The sequence below is a fragment of the Haematobia irritans genome, chromosome 1, assembly GCF_050003625.1.
Source record: "Haematobia irritans isolate KBUSLIRL chromosome 1, ASM5000362v1, whole genome shotgun sequence".
NCBI classification, from domain to species: domain Eukaryota; kingdom Metazoa; phylum Arthropoda; class Insecta; order Diptera; family Muscidae; genus Haematobia; species Haematobia irritans.
The window spans coordinates 122,310,191-122,334,112 of record NC_134397.1 but is presented as its reverse complement, the minus strand read 5'-3'; the positions used below and the strand labels follow the sequence as shown (position 1 = coordinate 122,334,112).

General features: G+C 33.2%; 1 long non-coding RNA gene across 2 annotated transcripts; it reads left to right on the top strand.

Moving 5' to 3' along the window:
* The first annotated feature begins 22,752 nt into the window (after positions 1-22,752).
* Positions 22,753-23,665, top strand: LOC142241751 (uncharacterized). 2 transcript variants are annotated; one of them, XR_012723794.1, is made up of 4 exons: positions 22,753-22,855; positions 23,010-23,071; positions 23,169-23,407; positions 23,475-23,665. It is a non-coding gene; the product is annotated as an uncharacterized LOC142241751 (long non-coding RNA). The 2 variants fall into 2 exon arrangements; XR_012723792.1 differs by having other exon boundaries at positions 22,773-22,840; positions 22,905-23,071.
* The last annotated feature ends 257 nt before the right edge of the window (positions 23,666-23,922 follow it).

The window sequence follows — 23,922 nt, the reverse complement described above, 5'->3', positions numbered from 1 at the left end:
AGGCAGTTAGTTTTATGTTTGATTTCTTGTTGGAATTCTGTTATGCGGAATCCTCTCACTTTTAGTTGTATCTGTGTTGTTACCTGCGTAGTAGCCACTGATATCTTCTTGAGACCTACCTTCAGGTACACATGTGATGCATAAGTCATGAAATGCACAAGAATTTTCGTGAGTTGCATGCATGGCTTGTATATCTATATAAAGATTTACATTCCCTTATACAAATATTTAGATCAGAACCGATTTGGAGAAACAACTTCTACTAAATCGGTTGACTTTAAATTTAAATCGGTAACGCCCTGAAACGAAACACAATTAAGTAAAACAATATGGACAATATAAAGTAAAGCCATTTTATTGCACAAAGTGCATTTATAATTTATCCGGCGATACACAGTTTGAGGAATTTTTATATTTGCTCCTTAGCAGTTGTGATTTCACATGGATATTGGCTAAATTTTACCATGATAAAGGGTGATACGGTCAAAATTTGGTCAAGGGAAAACGCGTGTAAATCGGTGAAATATTTTATTTAAAAAATCAAATTAAATTTCTTTTTCAAGTTCAATTAGTATAAAATTCAGGAATAATATTCAGTTAGGCTTTCGCTTTTCCAAATCCGAATTGCCGGGCCTCACGCTTGACACCTGCCATCAGATTTTGTACAGCCACCTTGTCCACCTTCTTCGCCGCAGAAAGCCAGTTTGCCTTGAACTGCTGCTCGTCCTTAGCAGTTTTTTGGTCTTCTTTAGGTTCCGCTTGACAATAGCCCAGTATTTCTCAATTGGGCGGAGCTCTGGCGTGTTGGGAGGGTTCTTGTCCTTGGGAACCACCTACACGTTGTTGACGGCGTACCATTCCATGGCCTTTTTACCGTAATGGCAAGATGCCAAATCCGGCCAAAACAGTACGGAACAACCGTGTTTCTTCAGGAAAGGCAGCCGACGTTTATTCAAACACTCTTTAACGTAAATTTCTTGGTTGACAGTCCCGGAAGCTATGAAAATGCTGCTTTTCAAGCCACAGGTACAGATGGCTTGCCAAACCAGATATTTATTTGCGAACTTTGACAGTTTTATGTGCTTGAAAATATCTACTACCTTTCCCCTTCCTTTTGCCGTATAAAACTCCTGTCCCGGAAGCTGCTTGTAGTCGGCTTTGGCGTAGGTTTCGTCGTCCTTTACCACGCAGTCAAACTTCGTTAGCATCGTCGTGTACAGCCTCCGGGATCGCGCTTTGGCCGTCGTATTTTATCATCGCGATTTGGAGTAAGTCGATAGTCCGGCTCGTTTTTTGGCTCGATGCACTGTTGTAGACGATACACCCAGCTTATTTGCGGCATCTCGGAGAGAGAGGTTAGGGTTTCGCTTGAAACTACCGGCAACTCTCTTTGTCGTCTCAGCGGCTTCCGGTTTTCGATTTCCCCCGACCAGACTTCCTGGCTGTCGACAAACGTTCCCCAAACACTTTAATTACATTTGTAACGGCTGATTTGGCAACTTTTAGCGATTTTGCCAGCTTTGCGTGCGAGTAGCTCGGATTTTCGCGATGCGCGAGCAAAATTTTGATACGCTGCTCTTCTTGCTTGGACGACATTTTGACAAGTGAAGAGTGAATTCCAAAATCAAAATAGGAGCAACATTCTAAACACACACCTTCAAAATGAGGGGTGTTCAGGTTTTTTTAAATGCAAAATTGAAAGAAATACGTCAAGTTTATATTGACCAAATTTTGACCGTATCACCCTTTAGGTGGTCAATTGTCGGGTTTGTGACAATATTTGGCCACATTGAGCTACATTTACACAGCTGGAACCAACTTAGCTGTCGTTGTGCTTTTTTAGCCTAAATAGAAAGAATATATGACGGTTTACCTAAATCTGGACCGATTTGCATAAAATTCGACAGATAGAATGTTAAAACTTTCTTCTGTGTGAAATAATAATAATTGCAGTAAAATTCCGTTGAAATGGGTATAAATAAAAATAAATAAAATAACAAGTATATACGGCCGTAAGTTCGGCCAGGCCGAAGCTTATGCACCCTCCATCATGGATTGCGTAGAAACTTAATCTAAACACTGCCATCCACAATCGAATTACTTAAGTTGCGGTAACGCTTGCCGATGGCAAGGCATCTTAAAACCTCCTAACACCATCTTCTAAATTGTATGTAAGTCCATACGTGTTATATATTAAATCAAAAAAGATCGATCCAATATGTATATAATTCAGTTTGACAAAGTAGACATACAATTTTGACAAAATTTTCTACAGAAATAAAATTTTAACAAAATTTTCTATAGAAATAAAATTTTCACAAAATTTTCTATAGAAATAAAAATTTTGACAAAATTTTCTATAGAAAGAAAATTTTGACAAAAATTTCTATAGAAAGAAAATTTTGACAAAAATTTCTACAGAAATAAAATTTTAACAAAATTTTCTATAGAAATAAACTTTTGACAAAATTGTCTATAGAAATAAAATCTTGGTAGATTATTTTTGGCTCGAGTGGCAACCATGATTATGAACCGAATAAAATTTGAACAAAATAAAATTTTGACAAAATTTTCTATAGAAATAAAATTTTGACAATGGTGAAAATTTTATTATGAATCGAATAAAATTTTAACAAAATTTTCTCTAGAAATAAAATTTTGACAACATTTTCTATAGAAATAAAATTTTGACAAAATTTTCTATAGAAATAAAATTTTGGTAGATTATTTTTGGCTCTAGTGGCAACCATGATTATGAACCAATATGGACCAATTTTTGTGTGATTGGACAAATTTTGGTATGGTTGTTAGCGACCATATACTAGCACCACGTTCCTAATTTGAACCATATCGGATGAATTTTGCTCCTCCAAGAGGCTCCGGAGGTCAAATCTGGAGAATGTTTTATATGGGGGCTATATATAATATGGACCGATATGGACCAATTCTGGCACGGTTGTTAAAGATCATATACTAACACCATGTTCCAAATTACAACCGGATTGGATGAAATTTGCTTCTCTTGGAGACTTCGCAAGCCAAATCTGGGGATCGGTTTATATGGGCGCTGTATATAATTATCAACCGATGTGGACCAATTTTTGCATGATTGTTAGAGACCATATACCAACACCATGTACCAAATTTCAGCCGGATCGGATGAAATTTGCTTCTCTTTTAGGCTCCGCAAGCCAAATCTGGGGATCGGGTTATATGGGGGCTATATATAATTAAGGACCGATGTGGACCAATTTTTGCATGGTTGTTAGAGACCATATACCAATATCATGTACCAAATTTCAGGCAGATCGGATGAAATTTGCTTCTCTTTGAGGCTCCGCAACCCAAATCTGGGGATCGGTTTATATGGGCGCTATATATAATTATGGACCGATGTGAACCAATTTTTGCATGATTGTTAGAGACCATATACCAACACCATGTACCAAATTTCAGCCGGATCGGATGAAATTTGCATCTCTTTTAGGCTCCGCAAGCCAAATCTGGAGATCGGTTTATATGGGGGCTATATATAATTAAGGACCGATGTGGACCAATTTTTGCATGGTTGTTAGAGACCATATACCAACACCATATACCAAATTTCAGCCGGATCGGATGAAATATGCTTCTGTTACAGGCTCTACAAGCCAAATCTGAGGGTCCCTTTATATGGGGGCTATACGTAAAAGTGGACCGATATGGCCCATTTTCAATCCGACCTACATTAATAACAACTACTTGTGCCAAGTTTCAAGTCGATAGCTTGTTTCGTTCGGAAGTAGCGTGATTTCAACAGACGGACGGACGGACGGACATGCTTAGATCGACTCAGAATTTCACCACGACCCAGAATATATATACTTTATGGGGTCTTAGAGCAATATTTCGATGTGTTACAAACGGAATGACAAAGTTAATATACCCCCTTCCTATGATGGAGAGTATAAAAATAAATAAAATAAATATATGGGAGCTATATCCAAATCTATATCCATTTGAACAACATTTTGTACACAATGCTAAAATCTTAATTGTACTCTCAGGGCAAAATTTCAAGTAAGTCGAACTGAAAATTTGGTCTCCGCTTGAGTTTAAATCGGGCGAAAGATATATATGAAGTATATCTAAATCTGAACCGATTTTAACCAAATTTAGCAAGGATTTGTAGAATATCAATTCGACTCTCTGTGTGCAAAATTTTACGTGAATCGATGTTCAAATTTGGCCTCTACGGTCATATGGGTCTAAATCGGCCGAAAAATATATATGGGAGCTATATCTAAATCTCAACCGATGTGGCTGATATTTTGCAAGTTTTTCGAGACTCATAAAATATTGGGATGTACGGAATTTGAAGAAGATCATTTGATAAACACGCCAATTATGACCAGATCGGTGATAAATATATATGGCAGCTATATCTAAACCTGAAACGATTTTTTCCAAAGCAATAGCGATTGTCTTTGTCCTGATAAAAGATCCAAATTTGAGGACGATCGGACTTAAACTGCGACCTATACTTTGTACACAAAAATTCATGAACCGCACCCAGAGAAGGAATATGATCACCTCAAACATGTTTTAAGAGCAAAATGTTATTTTTGGGTGGTGACCATGTAACATGGTTTTCGCAACCATGTTATTTTCTCGAAAATCATGCACCTGATTTCGGCAAGCAGGTTATATTTGATGAGAAAATAACATTTTAGCGACAAACATGTTACATGGTCACCATACAAAAATAACATTTTGCTCTTGAAATATGTTTGAGGTGATCATATTCCTTCTCTGCGTGCGATAGACAGACGGGCATACGAGGGCGGTTCGGAAACTCTTAGCCTATCAATGAAAGAGAATAGTTACTTTTTCAAAAATATTTTTATTTGTCAATATAATCTCCTGAAACTTCAATACACTTTTCAATAACGCTTTTCTAGCAATTCTATCCCTTGATTAAAATAGTTTTCCTCAAGGTCTTCAAAATAGTGGTTAACAACTGTAATTGCATCTTCATTTGAAGTAAAACGCTTGCCAGCAAGGAATTTTTTCGATTTGGGAACAAGTAAAAGTCACTGGGAGCTAAATCAGGAGAACAAGGTGGGTGGTCAAGCAACTCGTACTTTAATTCGTTGATTTTAGCCACTGTTAAAACACTCTTGTGCGCTGGTGCGTTGTCTTGATGAAAAATTATTTTTTTGTGTTGTAAGCCAGAACGTTTTTCCCGAATTTGTACATTTAATTGATCCAAAAGGTTGCAATAGTACTCTGAATTTATTGTTTTACCCTTTTGCAGATAGTCAATCAATAAAATACCTTTGAAGTCCCAAAAAACCGTTGCCATAACCTTACCAGCCGATTGAATTGTTTTTGCCTTCTTTGGGGGGAACTTCATCCAGGTTCAGTCCATTGTTTGGATTGTTCTTTTGTCTCTGGAGTATAGTGGTGGCTACATGTCTCATCAACAGTTATGAAACGACTCTTAAAATCCATTTTATTTCGCTTAAAACGATCCAAAGAAGCTTGAGAAATTTTCATTCTTGTGCGTTTTTGATCGACTGTTAACAAATGAGGCACCCATCTTAACAAAGCTTTTTCATCTGTAGTTATTCATGCAAAATTAAATGAACTCGATCATTTGAGATGCCCATGATATTAGCAATTTCACGCACTTTTATTCGCCGATCATTTAATACCATATCATGCACTTTGGCTACAATTTCTGTTGTTGTTGCTGTTTTTGGACGTCCACTACGTGGTTCATCTTCAATGCTTGTACGACCACGTTTAAATTCAACAACCCAATTTTTTACTGTTGCATATGAAGGAGCACTTTCACCTAACACATGCACCATATCATTATGAATTTCTTGTCCCGATAAACCTTTTTTATGTAAATATTTAATGCCAACACGCATTTCTAATTTTTCCATTGTAAAAAAATTGCAGATGCGTCTTTTTTGAACACCTGTTTCTATACAAAGGAGTTGCCAGATCGAAACAAAATTTAACATGTGTTCATAACAGAGATGGAAGTTTCCAAAACACTTAACTTTTTTCTGTTTATACCGCGCTTTTTGTGCTATGCTAAGAAGTTTCCGAACCTCGTAGCTACATCGACTCAGAATTCAATTCTAAGACGATCGGTATATTAAACGATGGGTCTCTGACTTTTCCTTCTTTGCGTTACATACAAATGCACAAACTTATTATACCCTGTACAGTAGTGTTGAAAGGAATAAAAAATTGGGAAATATTTAAGTCTAAAGCCATCTTTATCCAATTTCGCAAAAATCAATTTATGATTTATCAGTCGATAGATATATTTTACAGGTGTAGGTAACGTTGAGTAATTTTTACAAGTTTTCGACTTAGCAGAACGGTTTCCTCAGTTGGTAGAATTCTACGAAAAATGGTAGATTTTTTTATGATTAGTAGATTGTTTTGTAGATTTTGTAAAACATTCCTCTCCAACTAATATGTACTACAATTTTTTATATAAATAAAATATTGAAAAATTTTCTTTAGAAATACAATTTTCGCAAAATTTTTGATAGAAATAGATTCAAAAAACAAAATGTAATTCAAACAAAAATCTATCAGAAAAATTAGTTTTTTAATTGGATCAATTAATTTTTTTTATTGACTTTGGTGATTGAAACAATAATTTCTGTGATTGAAGACGTTTCAATTAAAAATTAATTGGATAAAATAATTTCGTGATTGAAGAAAACCTTCCCTGAAGTAGTGGTTCACACGTACAGAATGCATGTTGTTGAAATATCTCATTAATAGTGGCAAAAATGCTCCGACAATTGGTTCAAATGCCTGCAAAAGTGTATAGATCGTAATGGGGAATATTAAGAAAAAAATTAATAAACATATTTTCGATAATTAATTTTTGTTATTGTTCTCTAATCCCGAAATGTAAAAGGCAACCCTCGTATATCAGTTTCTGAGTCTATAGGAACCATATTTGTTTCAACTCTGGAGATCAAATGGGAAAATGGGGCCTCTAAGGGATATTATTAGGTGTTCATTACTTGGATCTTTTGCATATAAGTAAGCATGGCGAATACTTGCTCTGTATCTAGGTTTAAGTACATGACTTTTTGCACACCAATTCAATTTTCTTAAGCAAATTTACATATGGTATAGTAAACATTATAGGAGAGAATATACGAGTATGCTCACACTAAAATTTACAAATATTTGCAATTTCTGCGTAGTATTTAGCACACACTGGAATACTACTGCATTACCCTGAATGCAAACTTGTTAAAAGTAATCAATAATGTGATTTATATGGAGTTGACTATTTTGTAGAAAACCTCTCAGTAAAGGAACCGTAAAAGTATAGAAGGCTAAATAATCAGTATATTGGGGCACATTGATTTACTTGAGCCGGTACAAAAGCAATATCGTAAAGAATATTAAAGGAATCGAAATATTGTTGTGCAACACGTACAGACAAATAATCACCAAAATATTTCCAATGAAAACTATGTTAAGTCGAAAGTCGGGCGGGACCGACTATGTTATACCCTTCACCACTATGTAGACCAAAATTTTTGACAACATCTTAAATCCTTCAAATTTGTTGAGAGCTACATAAAGATTTGGGAGCCACCGTGGTGCAATGGTTACACTCAGAAAATTTAACGTCGTAACTATAAGTAAATTCCATAATATTGAGTAGTTCAAAATGAGTTCGTAAATGGACTGAAGCAAATATATTAATAGGGAATACGTATTTTCTCGAACGTACGAAGAAGTTTCTCAGCGTTACTGAACTTTTACTGTGCAAAATTACGAAGTCTAGTTGGACACGAAATTTCAATTTTTAGTATAAATAAACTAACGATGCATGTCAATTCTAACTACCGTTGAGTGAATCTACTTCTAGACAATAAATAGTTCGTCTCCGAAATATGTGCTCGTGTGGTGTTTCTAAAAATAGACACCCTTGACTGTATGTGTTAATGAATACATGCAGCCAAGCAAGAAACAAACAGTCACATTTGGTTGTTGATGAGTGTAAGACCCAGTGGATAGTGTGTTTAGTTAGAAAACTGATGGTTCGATCCTCCGTCCAGACAAAAGGTAAAATTTTATAAAATTATAAAAATAAAATCTAATAAATGATTCTAAAGGATTTGTACTACAGAAGAGTAAGTGGTTTGTACTAAATATAATATGGCATGTAGAAATGGGGATCCTCCCCATTCACCGGGTGATCTAGGAAATCCGGAATATTAATTTTTTCCTTTTCAAAAAATGTATTATTTAGTTAATTTTTTACTTCTTAACAGTTAAATTTCAACTTGACAAAAGTTACAACAAATTACTAAAATTTGAAAATGTTGAACGTGGGTTCGATTCCTGCTTCGACCGAACACCAAAAAGTTTTTTCAGCAGTGGATTATCCCACCTCAGTAATGCTGGTGACATTTCTGAGGGTTTCAAAGCTTCTCTAAGTGGTTTCACTGCAATGTGGAACGCCGTACGGACTCGGCTATAAAAAAGAGGTCCCTTGTCATTGAGCTTAACATGGAATCGGGCAGCACTCAGTGATAAGAGAGAAGTTCACCAATGTGGTATCACAATGGACTGAATAGTCTAAGTGAGCCTGATACATCGGGCTGCCACCTAACCTAACCTACATAAAGATTTATATTCCACATACATAAATCTTAACCGATTTTGAGAAAATTTTATATATTTCTACAAGATCTCTAGAATTAAAATGTAATTGGCTAAGGCCCTAGGACGAAACCATTGTTAGTAAAAATATGGAAAATATAAAGCTAGAGTCATTCTTATGCAATTACATTTATGATTTATCGCGCGATACATCTTTATTAGAGGTACAAGACAATATTATGCATTTTTAAAATTTTTGCTACTTAGCATACAGAGAAGCAATATGATTAACTTAAACATGTTTCAAAATGTTATTCTGGATGAGAAACGTGTAACATTTTTGTGGCCAAAATATTGTTTTCTCGTTGGTTGTCGAAATCAGATACATAATTTCTGAGAAAATAATATGGTTTCGACAAACATGTTACATGTTCCCCGTCCTTCTCTGTGTGTGATGAAGAATATATAACCCAGCAACAAAATTGGAAGTTGTTCCACAAATATATCTTTTAAGGCGCATCCCGAAATCCCCCATCAAGTTTTTTTCCACTTCCGATGCAGTCCTTTTGGACAAGTCCACAAACATTTCTTTTAAAGCGCATCCTAGGATCCCCTACCGTTTTTTCCGTTTCAATCCCTTTAGACAAGTCCGAGCAAGTAGGGAATTAGGCCGTTTTAAGTGAAAATTTAAATTTTGGACAGTTAAATTTCGCAAAACAGAATAGAAAATCAATAAAAATTAAAAAAAAAATAAAAAAAAATCATCCCTGCTGGGATTTGGGAATGGCAATGAATGAATAAGTTTAGAGTTAACCATCGCTTTTCATTAATTCGGGTTTATTTGCCCTTAAAGAAAATACTTTATAAGAAAGGAGAATTTCAAAAAAAGTTGGAGTCATAGTTTGATCCTCACTCAATTAAATTAAAATGTGCATATTTTATTTATGATTTGATTTTCGTATTTTGCAATTGTGTGTTGAGATTTTCTTTCCTTCTTCAGAGAGCAAAATTTACAAGTTTTCATTTACAAGCGCTTTGTTATTCTGAGAAGATAAAGGCATAGTATAGGTTAGGTATAGTGGCATCCCGTTATTTTAGGGTCACTTAGACTATTCTACGCATTGTGATACCACAGTGGTGAACTTCTCTCTTATCACTGAGTGTTGCCCGATTCTATGTTTAGCGCAATGATAAGGGACCTCATTTTAATAGCGGTGTTATAGCGGCCTTTTACATTTATGTTAAATCACTTAGAGAAGTTTTGAAACACTTAGAAATGTAACCAGAATTATTGAGAGGGGATAAAGGGGGTATAGGTTTATACCTATATATTTTTTAAAATTTCGGTTTTACTGCTATTTTCTTTCAAAATGTGTTAAATCAATTACCATAGCATAGCAGATAAATTTATTGAAAAAGGAGGCCACGTTCATCTAAATAGTTGGATGCCTCAATTAAAAAGTCAAGTTTAGTTATTTTTTAGTGTCGATAATATTAACTAATTCTTTAAAAAGTATATTTTGGTGATTAATTAAATGTGTGATTGATACTATGATATTGGTGATTTCAATAAAACAATTAGATCAATAAATTTCATGATTGAAACAAAATGAGTTTTTTTCTGTGTGGAAGCGAATTTATTCACCAACATATTTTTGTTTCATAAAGTTCTTTGGAAATTCTAAAAAACCAGATCCTTGAAGCTTTTGCCATGTTTCAAATTAAAAACTCTATGTTTCAAAACCCGTGCATCCTCAGTTGACCATGATAAATTCTCATTTTCTTTTGCGGTTTAGAAAATAAAGTGCTTATGAGCGCCTTTAATGTTGCCCCTTAGTTTCTATGGCATATTCAATGGAATTTTAGGGGTTTTGTAAATGTAGTGGCAATGCATTAAGTTTGCATGCTTCAAATTTTTAGCCATTATGACAGGGATTTAACGATTTTTGCATAATTTCCTGTTGGCATAATGACGAATCCGTTGTTTGTGGAGGTTTAATTGCATGGAATGTTCCATTGCACAGTGGTCGGTGCTATATGGAGTTAGCGGCCAAAAATACTTCCAGTATATGTATCATCGTGAAACTTTGGTCACGGTTTTATAATTATGTCAGGACTATTTAACGATAAAATGGGATTGATTGCTGACGTTTTGGCATAGCCCCCCCCCCCATATAGACCGATCTCCCGATTTTACTTCTTGGGCTTCTAGAAACTGCATTTTCTATCCGATTTGGCTGAAAATTGAAATCTAAAGGTATATTAGGACCAAAAGTAGGTGTGCTAAAAATTGTGTGTATCGGTCCATGTTTTGGTATAGCCCCCATATAGACCGATCTCCTAATTTTACTTCTTGAGCTTCTAGGAATCATAGTTTCTATCCGATTTCCCTGAAATTGGAAATCTAGAGGTATTTTAGGACCGCAAATAGGAGTGCCAAAAATGGCGTCTATCGGTCTATGTATCTATATAGCCTCCATATAGACCGATCTCCCGATTTTACTTCTTGGGCTTCTAGAAACCGTATTTTCTATCCGATTTGCCTTAAACTTTAAATACAGAGATATTTTAGGACCTCAAATAGGTGTGAAGAAAGTGATGGTTATAGGTTCATGTGTTGGTATAGCCCTTAATACCGATCTTCCGATTATATTTTTTGGGCTTCTAGAAAACGTACTTTCTATCCGATTTGACTAAATTTAAAATCTAGAATTATTTTAAGATCACAAATAGATGTAACGGAAATGAGGTGAGTCAGCCGATGTGTTTGTATAGCCCACGTGTAGACCGATCTCACGATTTTACTCCAAGGGCAGTATTTTTTATCCAATTTTCATGAAGTTGTAAAACAAGATTGTTTTGAAAATTCGCCCTTTTTTCATCGATATATTTTAAACCACTTAACTTATCATAGATCTTATTATACACGTTTGTTCGACATCTCAATACCTTGCATTCAAGTACAAACAACGATATAATTGGACATTTCTAGCTCGAGGTATAATTTGTTTAGCGAAAAAAGTCAGAAAAACTAAAAATAACGGGATATCTCAAAAACGGTTTCATAAAAATCATTCATTTTTAACCTTCATTTTCAAATTCAGCAGATCAAAATACAAAAGAAAAGTCATCAAATTTACATTTTCAGTGTAAACTAGTGTTAACAAACACCACACAAAAATTCATATTTGTATTTAAAAAAACAAGACCACTTCGGTATTAGGGAGATAACTCAAAGGGGGGCAAAAGACAGCAGCTGATTTTTATCAATTTGGAATCTTGAAATATTACCTAATAAACCACAAAAAATCCCATTGGGGACATCAGGGGGGAACACAACTAAAACTCTACATAAACTTTACATATAAGAACGAACGAACACGAAACAATGAGACTGAAAAAAATTGATTTTATAACAAATTTAAAACAAGTTTTATAATTTTTTTTTTATTTTAAAATATAGCTAATACCATTAAGTTCAATATTCATTTCAATTTATTTAGATATCATTTTTCTTCTATTTGTTTTATTTATTTAAAACTGCACTTAATTTTATACTTTTTCACACTTCAAAAACCAACTGCATACTTGCTCTCTCTTTTGAAGCCGTTCTTAAAGAGTACAGATGGAATAAACCAAAAACAAATACACATTGTAAAACCTTGTTTGCATAAGAAACAGTGATGTCACACTTTTTGACAAATTTCGAACTTTGATTTTTTATTTTTGGCCAAAGGGATCGACCACTGTGCATCGAAAACCCATTAGTCTGATATAAGTCACAAGAGATGAACTTTTAAATTCGATATATTTAAATTATTTTTGTAGAAAATTTAGAATTTAGCCATCAAAACAAAAAAAACTCTAATTTTTAATTATTTCGACTATATCATACCCTAATCCATGGTTAGGTTAGGTTAAGTATAGTGGCAGCTCGATATGGGAACTATATCTGAATTGACTGATATTCTGCCAAAATTTACCAAACTCATAAAACATTCGATTATGCGAAATTAGAAGTAGATCGGTTAATAAGTACCACATTGGTAATAAATATATGACAGATATATCTAAATCTGAACCGATTTTTTTCAAAATCAATAGGGATCGTCTTTGAAAAGACCCTGCCCAAATTTGGGGACGATCGGACATAAACTACGAGCTGTACTTTGCACACAAAAATACATGAACAGACAGACGGACATTCTAAGGCGATCAGTATACTAAAAGATGGGTCTAAGACCGGTCCTATTTAGCGTTACATACAAATGCACAAACTTATTATACTCTGAACCACAGTTGTGGTGAAGGGTATAAAAAACCTATATTTTTTTGGAAAAAATGTGGTATGCAGATTTTCTTTTTTACCATTTTGCATATAATATATATTTTTTTCGGAGGAATCGGTGATCTTGTGCATTTAAGGTTTAATAATTGCGACCGGAATCTGTAATGACCCTTCTCTTACCAAATACTATACCTTGTGTGCGGGTGCTACCTATAATGCTTGCCTTGCTCAGGGCAATGGGGGTTGTTCTTGCCCATAAGGTATATATTTCGGCCACACTGTTAGAAAAATATGTTTTTCATATGTTCCGATATGAACAAAATGTGTTTCGGGCACAATTTTAAAACACAATATATTTAAGTGCAAACATGTAATGTTCCTAAACTAACACTAAATGTTTGGGACATCTATGTTAATATGTTAGAATATATTATGTTTGGGGCATGAATGTTTCATAAAAATCATATGTGTGAATTCAAACATATATAAATTTACAAATTTCGACTAAACATACATATATTATGATATTTTATTCAAAGCGATAGAGAGAGTATAGAGAAAGAAATAGAGATTGAAACCGGGAGAGTTGACGAAAGATATCAACATAACACAGCGAAAAAATCAAAAGAGAAAAATTTCTGTGAAACCGCTTGTATGTTGTTTCGGAAAACTGTTTTATGATAAGGCCAAAAATTTGATATGCTTAAGTCTAAATATTATTTAATTTGAATAAAGGAACCAAGAGAATAGACATTTGAAAAAAACAGCATATGTTTTCGCCTTGAGAGCACACGCTCACAAAAAATCGTTTCTGTAACATACACTCCCAAACATATTTTGCTTCAAGCATATACATTTTTGGGTATTGCCCAAACATTTATATGTTTGATCTCTTCCAATATATAATATGTTTGAAAGCATATTGGTCTAAACAATATATATTTGGGTAGTCTAAGTTCCAAACATTTTGTATTTTTGCATCCAAATTCAATAATGTTGTCTTCCAAAACACAATATGTTATTATGTGACCATATAATATGTTTGGAAGCATTTTGCACCCAAAAATATTATATGCTTAAAAAAAATTCTCCCAAACAATATTGTGCTCAAAATTGTATTTATTTATTTATATATTTACAATCATAATGAATTATGAAAATAAACAGGTAATATAGGTGCTAACAACATAGGTTTTCGACCTGAATGCTCAAAATTTTGTTTCTGCCCAATTGTATATTCCCCCACATCTTTCTCACTTCCACGAGATTTTTTAGTTCTTAGCACCTTTTTCTGTAATACAAACATTGTAGAAGAAATTATTCAATTTTATGATTTTTTTTATTTTAATTTTACCTTTTGCCGGACGGGGATTCGAACAGCGGACCACACAGTTTGTAAGGATCAAAGAAGTAGCTGATCAATTGCCCAAGGAAAAAATAAAATGTTAATTTTGTAATAACAAGCAACAACCACCAACTTAATTCAATATCGCTCCCTATTAAATAGCGCTCCAAGCTACTAAACACATATATGTTTATAGGCTATTTCTAAATTAATATATGTTTGCATCCAAGCATATTATATTTACAAACATTTTATGTCCCAAACATAATATGTTCTAACATATTAACATATATGTCCCAAACATGTTATGCTAGTTTATGAACATTATATGCGTGCACTCAAAAATATTGTGTTTAAAAATTTGTGTTTCAAACATATAATGTTTATAGCCAAACATATGAAAAACAGTCTTTTTCATCCGTGCAGCATTTTATGTATGTGTGGGCATGTGTTTTGTTTATCATTTTGACATTATGGGTACAATTTTTTTCTTGGTTCGGTAAAAGAAATCAGGGGTCTTCATAAAAATAACGAAAGGGCACTATACTCTTTTTAGAGTTGGGACAGTAAAATGAAATAAGGAGGAAATAGTGAAAAATTACACAGTAAAATGTATAAAAACAAAGTTTAGTTCCTCTTTAATAATAAGTAGTCCACGAGGAGTTGACGGGCACATTCAAATATAAAAGCGGACATTAAGTTCGAGTTTTGTAGCTAAAACAATTTAAAAAGTTTATTTTCTTTAAAATGAATTATTAAAGAAAAGGCATTTTAGAGCGATGGTGTTAAATGCTAGTAAAAAACTGTTCACTCCTAAATAAATGTATGTTTATGTTATAAAATTATTTATGTATATTTATACTCGACTCCACGTTCTTCTTTTGTTAGAGTTTTTGAATTCATTCCAAATTTTAAAGTTTTGTAGCAAAAACAGTTTTTTTTACAAAATTCTTATTTTTGCAATAAAAAAATAATATTTTATCCAAAAATCAGTTAATTTCGTTAATATCAAGCACTGTTACTGACTATAAATCTTTAATAACCCACATTTCGAAGTTTCATTATAAAAATTTAATATAGTTTAAATATAAATGTGTAAATTAAAACCAAAAAAAAAGAGTGTTCGGTCGGAGCAGGGATTGAACCCACGACCCTTTGCATGCGAGGCAGACATGCTAACCACTGCTCCACGTGGCAAACAAATGTATGTTTCTGTTAAATAATGTTATGTTTGCATGGGCTCGTGGGCGCTGCAAACTATGCTATATAAATGTAACTTATAACGATAATTATCTACTGGTGACTATAACAGCTACGTAGCCCAGTGGATAGTGTGTTGCCTTACAAACTGTATGGTCTTAGGTTCGATTCTCCGTGCAGGCGAAAGGTAAAATTTAAAAAAAATTTATAAAAGTGAATAATTTCTTCAACATTATTTGTATTACAGAAAAAGGTGCCAAGAACTAAAATATTTCGTGGAAGTGAAAATTACGAGTATGTTAGGGAATGAGCACAATCGTCTTTGCGAAAAATTCTTCCAAGCATATAATATTCTTGGGCTCAAAATGCTTCCAAACTCCAATAATATATGTGCTTCCTGCAAAATATGTTTGGAACATATGTTAAAGAAGCGTTTTTTTGAGGGTGCATAAAACGTGTAATATAAATAAGTCTTTAACATATGTTTGATTTAAAGAATTTAAATATTTTGTATACTCACAGTCATTATTTCATGCTCCATCGTTGACAAGCGCTTGTAACTTGGACAAAATACCGTATGAGAATGTATATCAGTATAATCTCATGTGTTGAAAGACGGACTGAAATAAATAATTATAAGGTGACAATTAAAATGATATTTAAAAATAATTACTAATCTAAATGCAGCGAAAGAATTTAGCCTCTTCCTTAAAAAAGTATTGTAACCAGATATTGGATTCCTCTAGCTTGAATAAATATCTTATATAATCTTTTTTTTTTATAAATTTTGAGTCAAAATTTGACTATGCTCTTAAAAATTTGACTTTCGAAATTAAATGACGAAGTATGCTTATTTCATGAGGATTATCGTTTCAATGGTACAAGATTTAGCCAATTTCCTCTCGAGCTTATGTCCCCAAAATTTAATAAACTTTCCTCCGCTATGTTAGAACAAGAGCTTCCATCGACACAAAATTGATGATTATTCTTAGGATATCCAAACGGAAAAATAACTAGATTCCTTTTTATTGAGATAAATCTCAATTTGAGTTGCTTATCCAATCTGCAGCTGTCGGTATCATGCAATTCATATTTTTTTTTTTCGTAATTTTTCTTTAATTCTCCGAACAACTTTTTTTTCAAGCGTAGAAAATTTCCGACTTTTCAATTTTTAAATTTCATTTTTTGTTTTCAAAAGACAAACTATACCAAACCTATTTGATGTCTTTCATATAACAGGTTGGCTGATAGGCCCCCGGTCTAACAAAGAAAAACACATTCGTTTTTATTATTCAACATAGTTCCCTTCAAGAGCTATACAACGATTATAACGACCTTCCAATTTTTTGATACCATTTTGGTAGTACTCCTTCGGTTTTGCCTCAAAATAGGCCTCAGTTTCGGCGATCACATCTTCATTGCAGCCAAATTTTTTCCCTGCGAGCATCATTTTGAGGTCTGAGAACAAGAAAAAGTCGCTGGGGGCCAGATCTGGAGAATACGGTGGGTGGGGAAGCAATTCGAAGCCCAATTCATGAATTTTTGCCATCGTTCTCAATGACTTGTGGCACGGTGCGTTGTCCTGGTGGAACAACACTTTTTTCTTCTTCATATGGAACCGTTTTGCCGCGATTTCGACCATCAAAGGCTCCAATAACGCCATATAATAGTCAATGTTGATGGTTTTTCCCTTCTCAAGATAATCGATAAAAATTATTCCATGCGCATCCCAAAAACCAGACGCTATTACTTTTTACCAGCGGACTTTTGAGCCTTTCCACGCTTCGGAGACGGTTCACCGGTCGCTGTCCACTCAGCCGACTGTCGATTGGACTCAGGAGTGTAGTAATGGAGCCATGTTTCACCCATTGTCACATATCGACGGAAAAACTCGGGTGTATTACGAGTTAACAGCTGCAAACACCGCTCAGAATCATCAACACGTTGTTGTTTTTGGTCAAGTGTGAACTCGCGCGGCACCCATTTTGCACAGAGCTTCCGCATATCGAAATATTGATGAATGATATGACCAACACGTTCCTTTGATATCTTTAAGGCCTCTGCTATCTCGATCAACTTCATTTTACGGTCATTCAAAATCATTTTGTGGATTTTTTTGATGTTTTCGTCGGTAACCACCTCTTTCGGGCGTCCACTGCGTTCACCGTCCTCCGTGCTCATTTCACCACGCTTGAATTTTGCATACCAATCAATTATTGTTGATTTCCCTGGGGCAGAGTCCGGAAACTCATTATCAAGCCAAGTTTTTGCTTCCAACGTATTTTTTCCCTTCAGAAAACAGTATTTTATCAAAACACGAAATTCCATTTTTTCCATTTTTTATTCACAATAACAAAAGTTGCTTCACAAAAAACGCTCTATCTTACAAACTTACTGACTAGCAGACGTCAAATTTTGACACGAATCATTTGAAGGTTGGTACTATATAAAAATAATATGCATTTAATACTAGCGACGACATCTATGTGACAGAACGGGGACTTATCAGCCAACCTGTTATATAAGTGGTCAAAATTTATAAACTTACTTATTACTTACTACAAATAATAATTCGACAACATATGTAGTAGGGCAGGGTACAAGTTAGTGCCCTATATTAGCTCCTTCTCATTTATTTTATATAAACATTAAGTAAATGTTTAATTAGCGCTTTTATGTACCGATAATCAGTCCTAATTAATTGTCACTAAATGTTTCGTGCTTATGGCCTCGTGTAATAATCACACAAACCCTTCATTGAAATGACCTCGTGCAACAGTCACATAATTTCTTCCATCTGAAGTTAAACAATCCACTATCATTTTAAGATAATCGAATTACCTTCAGGGTGATGTAAAGTTCACTTGGTATCAAACATCTTAGAAGTTAGCGGGAGGACAACCTTGTTGCAAATAAAAGATCGACGAGTGCCAATTTCTATTAGAGAGACATAGCGAAACTCATGCATAATTACTAGTTTTATGTACTAGGATTACATCCAAAAATTATTTGGTGAGCATTTTAATGACGAAAATCAAATAAACTCGAAGAAAAACATGATAAAATTATTAACTATGCAGTAAAATAGAGTGATCTAATTTTGGTGCTTAGGAAGTAAATCACACTGAAAAAACAGTGAACCCACCAGGAACAAAACATTTAGTTATTTTTAGAAATTTTTTAATATTTTTAGAAAATTTTAACTAAACAGTATTACAAACGCTGACATCGCGCCAATATCACAAAAATAAGTACATATTTTTCGCCAAATTCAAGAAAATTTATTAGACATAATTAATTTTTTTCACTTGTTAAAGAAAATTTTGTAGTTTGAAAGAAAAACATGGAGTTCAAAATTGCAAGAATGTCTTTAGCGACATACGAAGTTCGTGATGGGCACATTTGTAATAAAGTTTACAAATTTAAAGGAATAATGAACTATTTTGTGAGAAGTACGAATTTAGTAAAACTTTTTACTTATACACTGTTAGAAAAATATGTTTTTCATATGTTCCGATATAAACAAAATGTGTTTCGGGCACAATTTTTAAACACAATATATTTAAGTGCAAACATGTAATGTTCTCAAACTAACAATAAATGTTTGGGACACATATGTTAATATGTTAGAATATATTTTGTTTGGGGCATGAATGTTTCATAAAAATATTATGTGTGAATGTAAACATATATAAATTTACAAATTTCTAGTAAACATATATATGTTGTGATATTTTATTCAGAGAGCGACAGAGAGAGAGTACAGAGAATGAAATAGAGATTGAAACCGGGAGAGTTGACGAAAGATATCAACATAACACAGCGAAAAAATCAAAAGAGAAAAATTTCTGTGAAACCGCTTGTATGTTGTTTCGGAAAACTGTTTTATGATAAGGCCAAAAAATTGATATGCTTAAGTCTAAATATTATTTAATTTGAATATTAGAATGAGTATTCGGAGTAAAGAGAATAGACATTCGGAACCAAGAGAATAGTCATTTGAAAAAAAACAGCATGTATTTTCGCCTTGAGAGCAGCATTTTATGTATGTGTGGACATGTGTTTTGTTCATCATTTTGGTATTATGGCCAAAATTTTTTTCATGGTTCGTTAAAAGAAATCGGAACGTACGATTTCTTTTAACGAACCAACGTCTTCTAAAATGTGTAAATAAAAAAAAAGTGTTCGGTCGGAGCAGGGATTGAACCCACGACCCTTTGCATGCAAGGTAGACATGATAACCACTGCTCCACGTGGCCAACAAATGTATGTTTCTGTTAAATAATGTTGTTTGCATGGGTTCGAGGGCGCTGCAAACTATACCATATATATGTAACTTATAACGATAATTTTCTACTGGTGACTATAACAGCTACGTAGCCCAGTGGATAGTGTGTTGGCTTACAAACTGTATGGTCCTCGGTTCGATTCTCCGTGCAGGCGAAAGGTAAAATTTAAAAAAAAAATTATAAAATTGAATAATTTCTTCAACATTATTTGTATTACCGAAAAAGGTGCCAAGAACTAAAAAATTTCGTGGAAGTGAAAATTATGCGAGGGAATGAGCACAATCTTCTTTGGGCAAAATTCTTCCAAGCATATAATATTTTTGGGCTCAAAATGCTACCAAACATATAATTTGTTCACACAAAAGGAACATATTAATGTTTCGGCAGTATCCAATAATATATGTGCTTCCTGCAAAATATGTTTGGAACATATGTTAGAGAATCAATTTTTTTTGAGGGTGTAAGTAAAGGGTGATTTGTTAAGAGCTTGATAACTTTTTTTAAAAAAAAAACGCATAAAATTTGCAAAATCTCATCGGTTCTTTATTTGAAACGTTAGATTGGTCCATGACATTTACTTTTTGAAGATAATTTCATTTAAATGTTGACCGCGGCTGCGTCTTAGGTGGTCCATTCGGAAAGTCCAATTTTGGGCAACTTTTTCGAGCATTTCGGCCGGAATAGCCCGAATTTCTTCGGAAATGTTGTCTTCCAAAGCTGGAATAGTTGCTGGCTTATTTCTGTAGACTTTAGACTTGACGTAGCCCCACAAAAAATAGTCTAAAGGCGTCAAATCGCATGATCTTGGTGGCCAACTTACCGGTCCATTTCTTGAGATGAATTGTTCTCCGAAGTTTTCCCTCAAAATGGCCATAGAATCGCGAGCTGTGTGGCATGTAGCGCCATCTTGTTGAAACCACATGTCAACCAAGTTCAGTTCTTCCATTTTTGGCAACAAAAAGTTTGTTAGCATCGAACGATAGCGATCGCCATTCACCGTAACGTTGCGTCCAACAGCATCTTTGAAAAAATACGGTCCAATGATTCCACCAGCGTACAAACCACACCAAACAGTGCATTTTTCGGGATGCATGGGCAGTTCTTGAACGGCTTCTGGTTGCTCTTCACTCCAAATGCGGCAATTTTGCTTATTTACGTAGCCATTCAACCAGAAATGAGCCTCATCGCTGAACAAAATTTGTCGATAAAAAAGCGGATTTTCTGCCACTGATTTTGGTAATAAAATTCAATGATTTGCAAGCGTTGCTCGTTAGTAAGTCTATTCATGATGACATGTCAAAGCATACTGAGCATCTTTCTCTTTGACACCATGTCTGAAATCCCACGTGATCTGTCAAATACTAATGCATGAAAATCCTAACCTCAAAAGAATCACCCTTTATTTAAATTCCTCCTACCGATATTTCATAAAAATTTCATACAAATTTTAATAAAATTTGATAAAACGTGAATTCGGAAATTCATAGTAAAATTTTTCGAACACTGTGTTACCCAGTTTCCAATGAATTTTCCAATTTTTTGACTCTAACAGTAGACGGTATGCTGAATTATTGACAATGACCACTCAAACAAAAAAAAAAAAACAAAAAATTGCGAACTCTATTAATGGGCCAGGGAAAAGCTACCTTTTCCCTGACCTTATTCTTTTTTCAATACATGCACTGAAAAAAATATTTACCAGATATTAAAGATTACGCCAACTAAATTTTAGGATGCGTGATTTACACAATATTACGGAAAAATTTCTTTAAATTTTTATTAAAATAAAGTTTATAATCTTTGCTTCAAAAAATATTTTTTAATAAATTTAGGACACAAATTTTGGGAATTTGCGTCCCTTTGTTAAAGTCGTATGTCTGTGAACTAAGGCAAATTTTCCTTGAAGCAAAGAAACACATTTTTGATTTAAAAAAGTCGTCCTTAAATTAATTGAAATATTGAATCTTTAGCTTTAAAATTTAACCGCTTCAAACATAGGCTAAGATTTGTATTGAGGATTTAGCATCTTTGGTTTAAAGTTTTTTGGAATAAGAAGACATTTTTTACTTTGAAGTATCCGTTATACTTGGATTTTTAAACTGACACTTGTGCTTGAGTAGCTTTAATAATATATCGCGAAAAGAGAATGAAAAGTCAATATATCCAAAATTTAATTTTATTTATCCAGATATTTAATTTAATACCAGATATGTCTCTAAAAATGTCTTTATTTTAAAGCAGCCGTATCTTTGGCTCGGAATCAATACAATACAAAATACAAAGTACATCCACAAGATGTACTTTGTATTTTGCACAACTACACACAAAAAATTATCACCAAAATTTTTTCAATTAAACACTTAATTGAATTTGGAAACGGATTCAATTAAAATGTTAATTAATTCAATTAATTATTTAATCAAATCCGAATAAAAACCAATTAAAAAAATGATTGATATTTGTTACGTTTCCAATTAAAATATTAATTGATTCAATCAATTTCTTAATCTATTCGGAAATAATTTTCAATTACAAACGTGATTGAAATTTTTTCCGTTTCCAATTACACATGTGATTGATCCAATCACCTTTGTGATTGAAACTGAATACTTTTGAGCAATGGAAAGAGCGAAAAGAGAACAAGAGAATGGGTTTTTATTCAACAATGTATGATGGAGAGATCAGTCTGTGGAAGTAACTCGTAACGAACGGTTGGGTTTTTGTTTTTCGCGTAAATTGAAAAACATGATTGTCGACATTCTGTCTGCTGCATTCAAAATGTGTGCATAAATATTTTGAACGCAACAACAAATCATAGCAAAGGGTTGAAATAAATAAAGTGTGCAACAACAAACGGCCACGTGGTAAAGGTTTGAAAAAAATATATGAGAGAACGCATTTGAAATTACCTGTGTTTGTATTTTGTGGCATTGTAAAAATGGAAAACAATCTACGTTTATTGAAGGTAAGAAATAATATATTTTTTATTCATTTCTTTTAGTGACCTATTTTATTTCGTGAAATTGACCAATCAATCCCATCAACTCCATCATTTTATCAAATATATAATAATATGTTTGCAATAAAAAAGTGGGTACCATATTGATCTTTTAAAATTATAAATTTTTTTCACTCCTAGTTTTCTTAAAACCAAGAGCGGTATGGGTTTGGTGGAAGATTCACCTTGAAGTTGCGAAGTAGCGTTGGCATTAAATTGCATTTTTGTTTTACCTGCCTTTTTCAGTTTGAACCCAAGTAGAGAGCAGTATATCTGGTATATAAACAAATGAGCTGAATTATGTAATGGTAAAAAAGTTCTTTCTTTTGGATTTAAAAATATGAAAAATATCCGAAAATAATAAATATATGTATTTTCCATTTATATTTTTTTTTCTATTTCCAGAATTTGCAAAGTATCATCAATATAATACCAAATATTACATTGCTTTCTCATTATTTTTGTCTTTGATTGGTTCAAATTTTAATAGACGTTTTTAAAGGAATTGTTTGGAAAGGAATTGTTACTAAAATTAAATTACCGAGCTCCTTAATACACATTTTTATGCTAAAAGACTACAACTGCAAAAGAAGATTATAAATCTGCAACCTGGAACTATGAATTGAACTTGATATTCTATGCAGGTAATATTTAACAAAATTAACTTTTAATTGAACAAAATGAAATTCGAATTATTCTGTTTACTTTCAGAAAAACTAATTTAGCTTACAGGCTGCTGATTTATTGGAAATCTAGGCGCATCTACATATTAGAAGGAACATGCTAACACGGTTATTATAAGGAAGATAATGATTTATATAATTTATTTTTTCACCCTATAGTTGTTATTGATAGTAGTTGTATTTGTAAGTTATGTTAGAACAAAATACAAATGACAAGAACCAAAATTATCTGTCTATTGCATAATTCAAAAAATAATAAACTATTAAATATGTTTTATAAGAAACACATAGTTTCTTTTATTTCAAAAGAAAAAAAAACTAAATACGATTTTGAGGTCGCAATATATAAATTTTTTGATCGAAATTTATAGCCAATTTCAATTAATTATTTAATTGAATGAATCAAATAGTTGATTGATTTTTGTCGCGAAATTAATTAAAATTTTAATTGATTCAATTAAAACTATGATTGAATT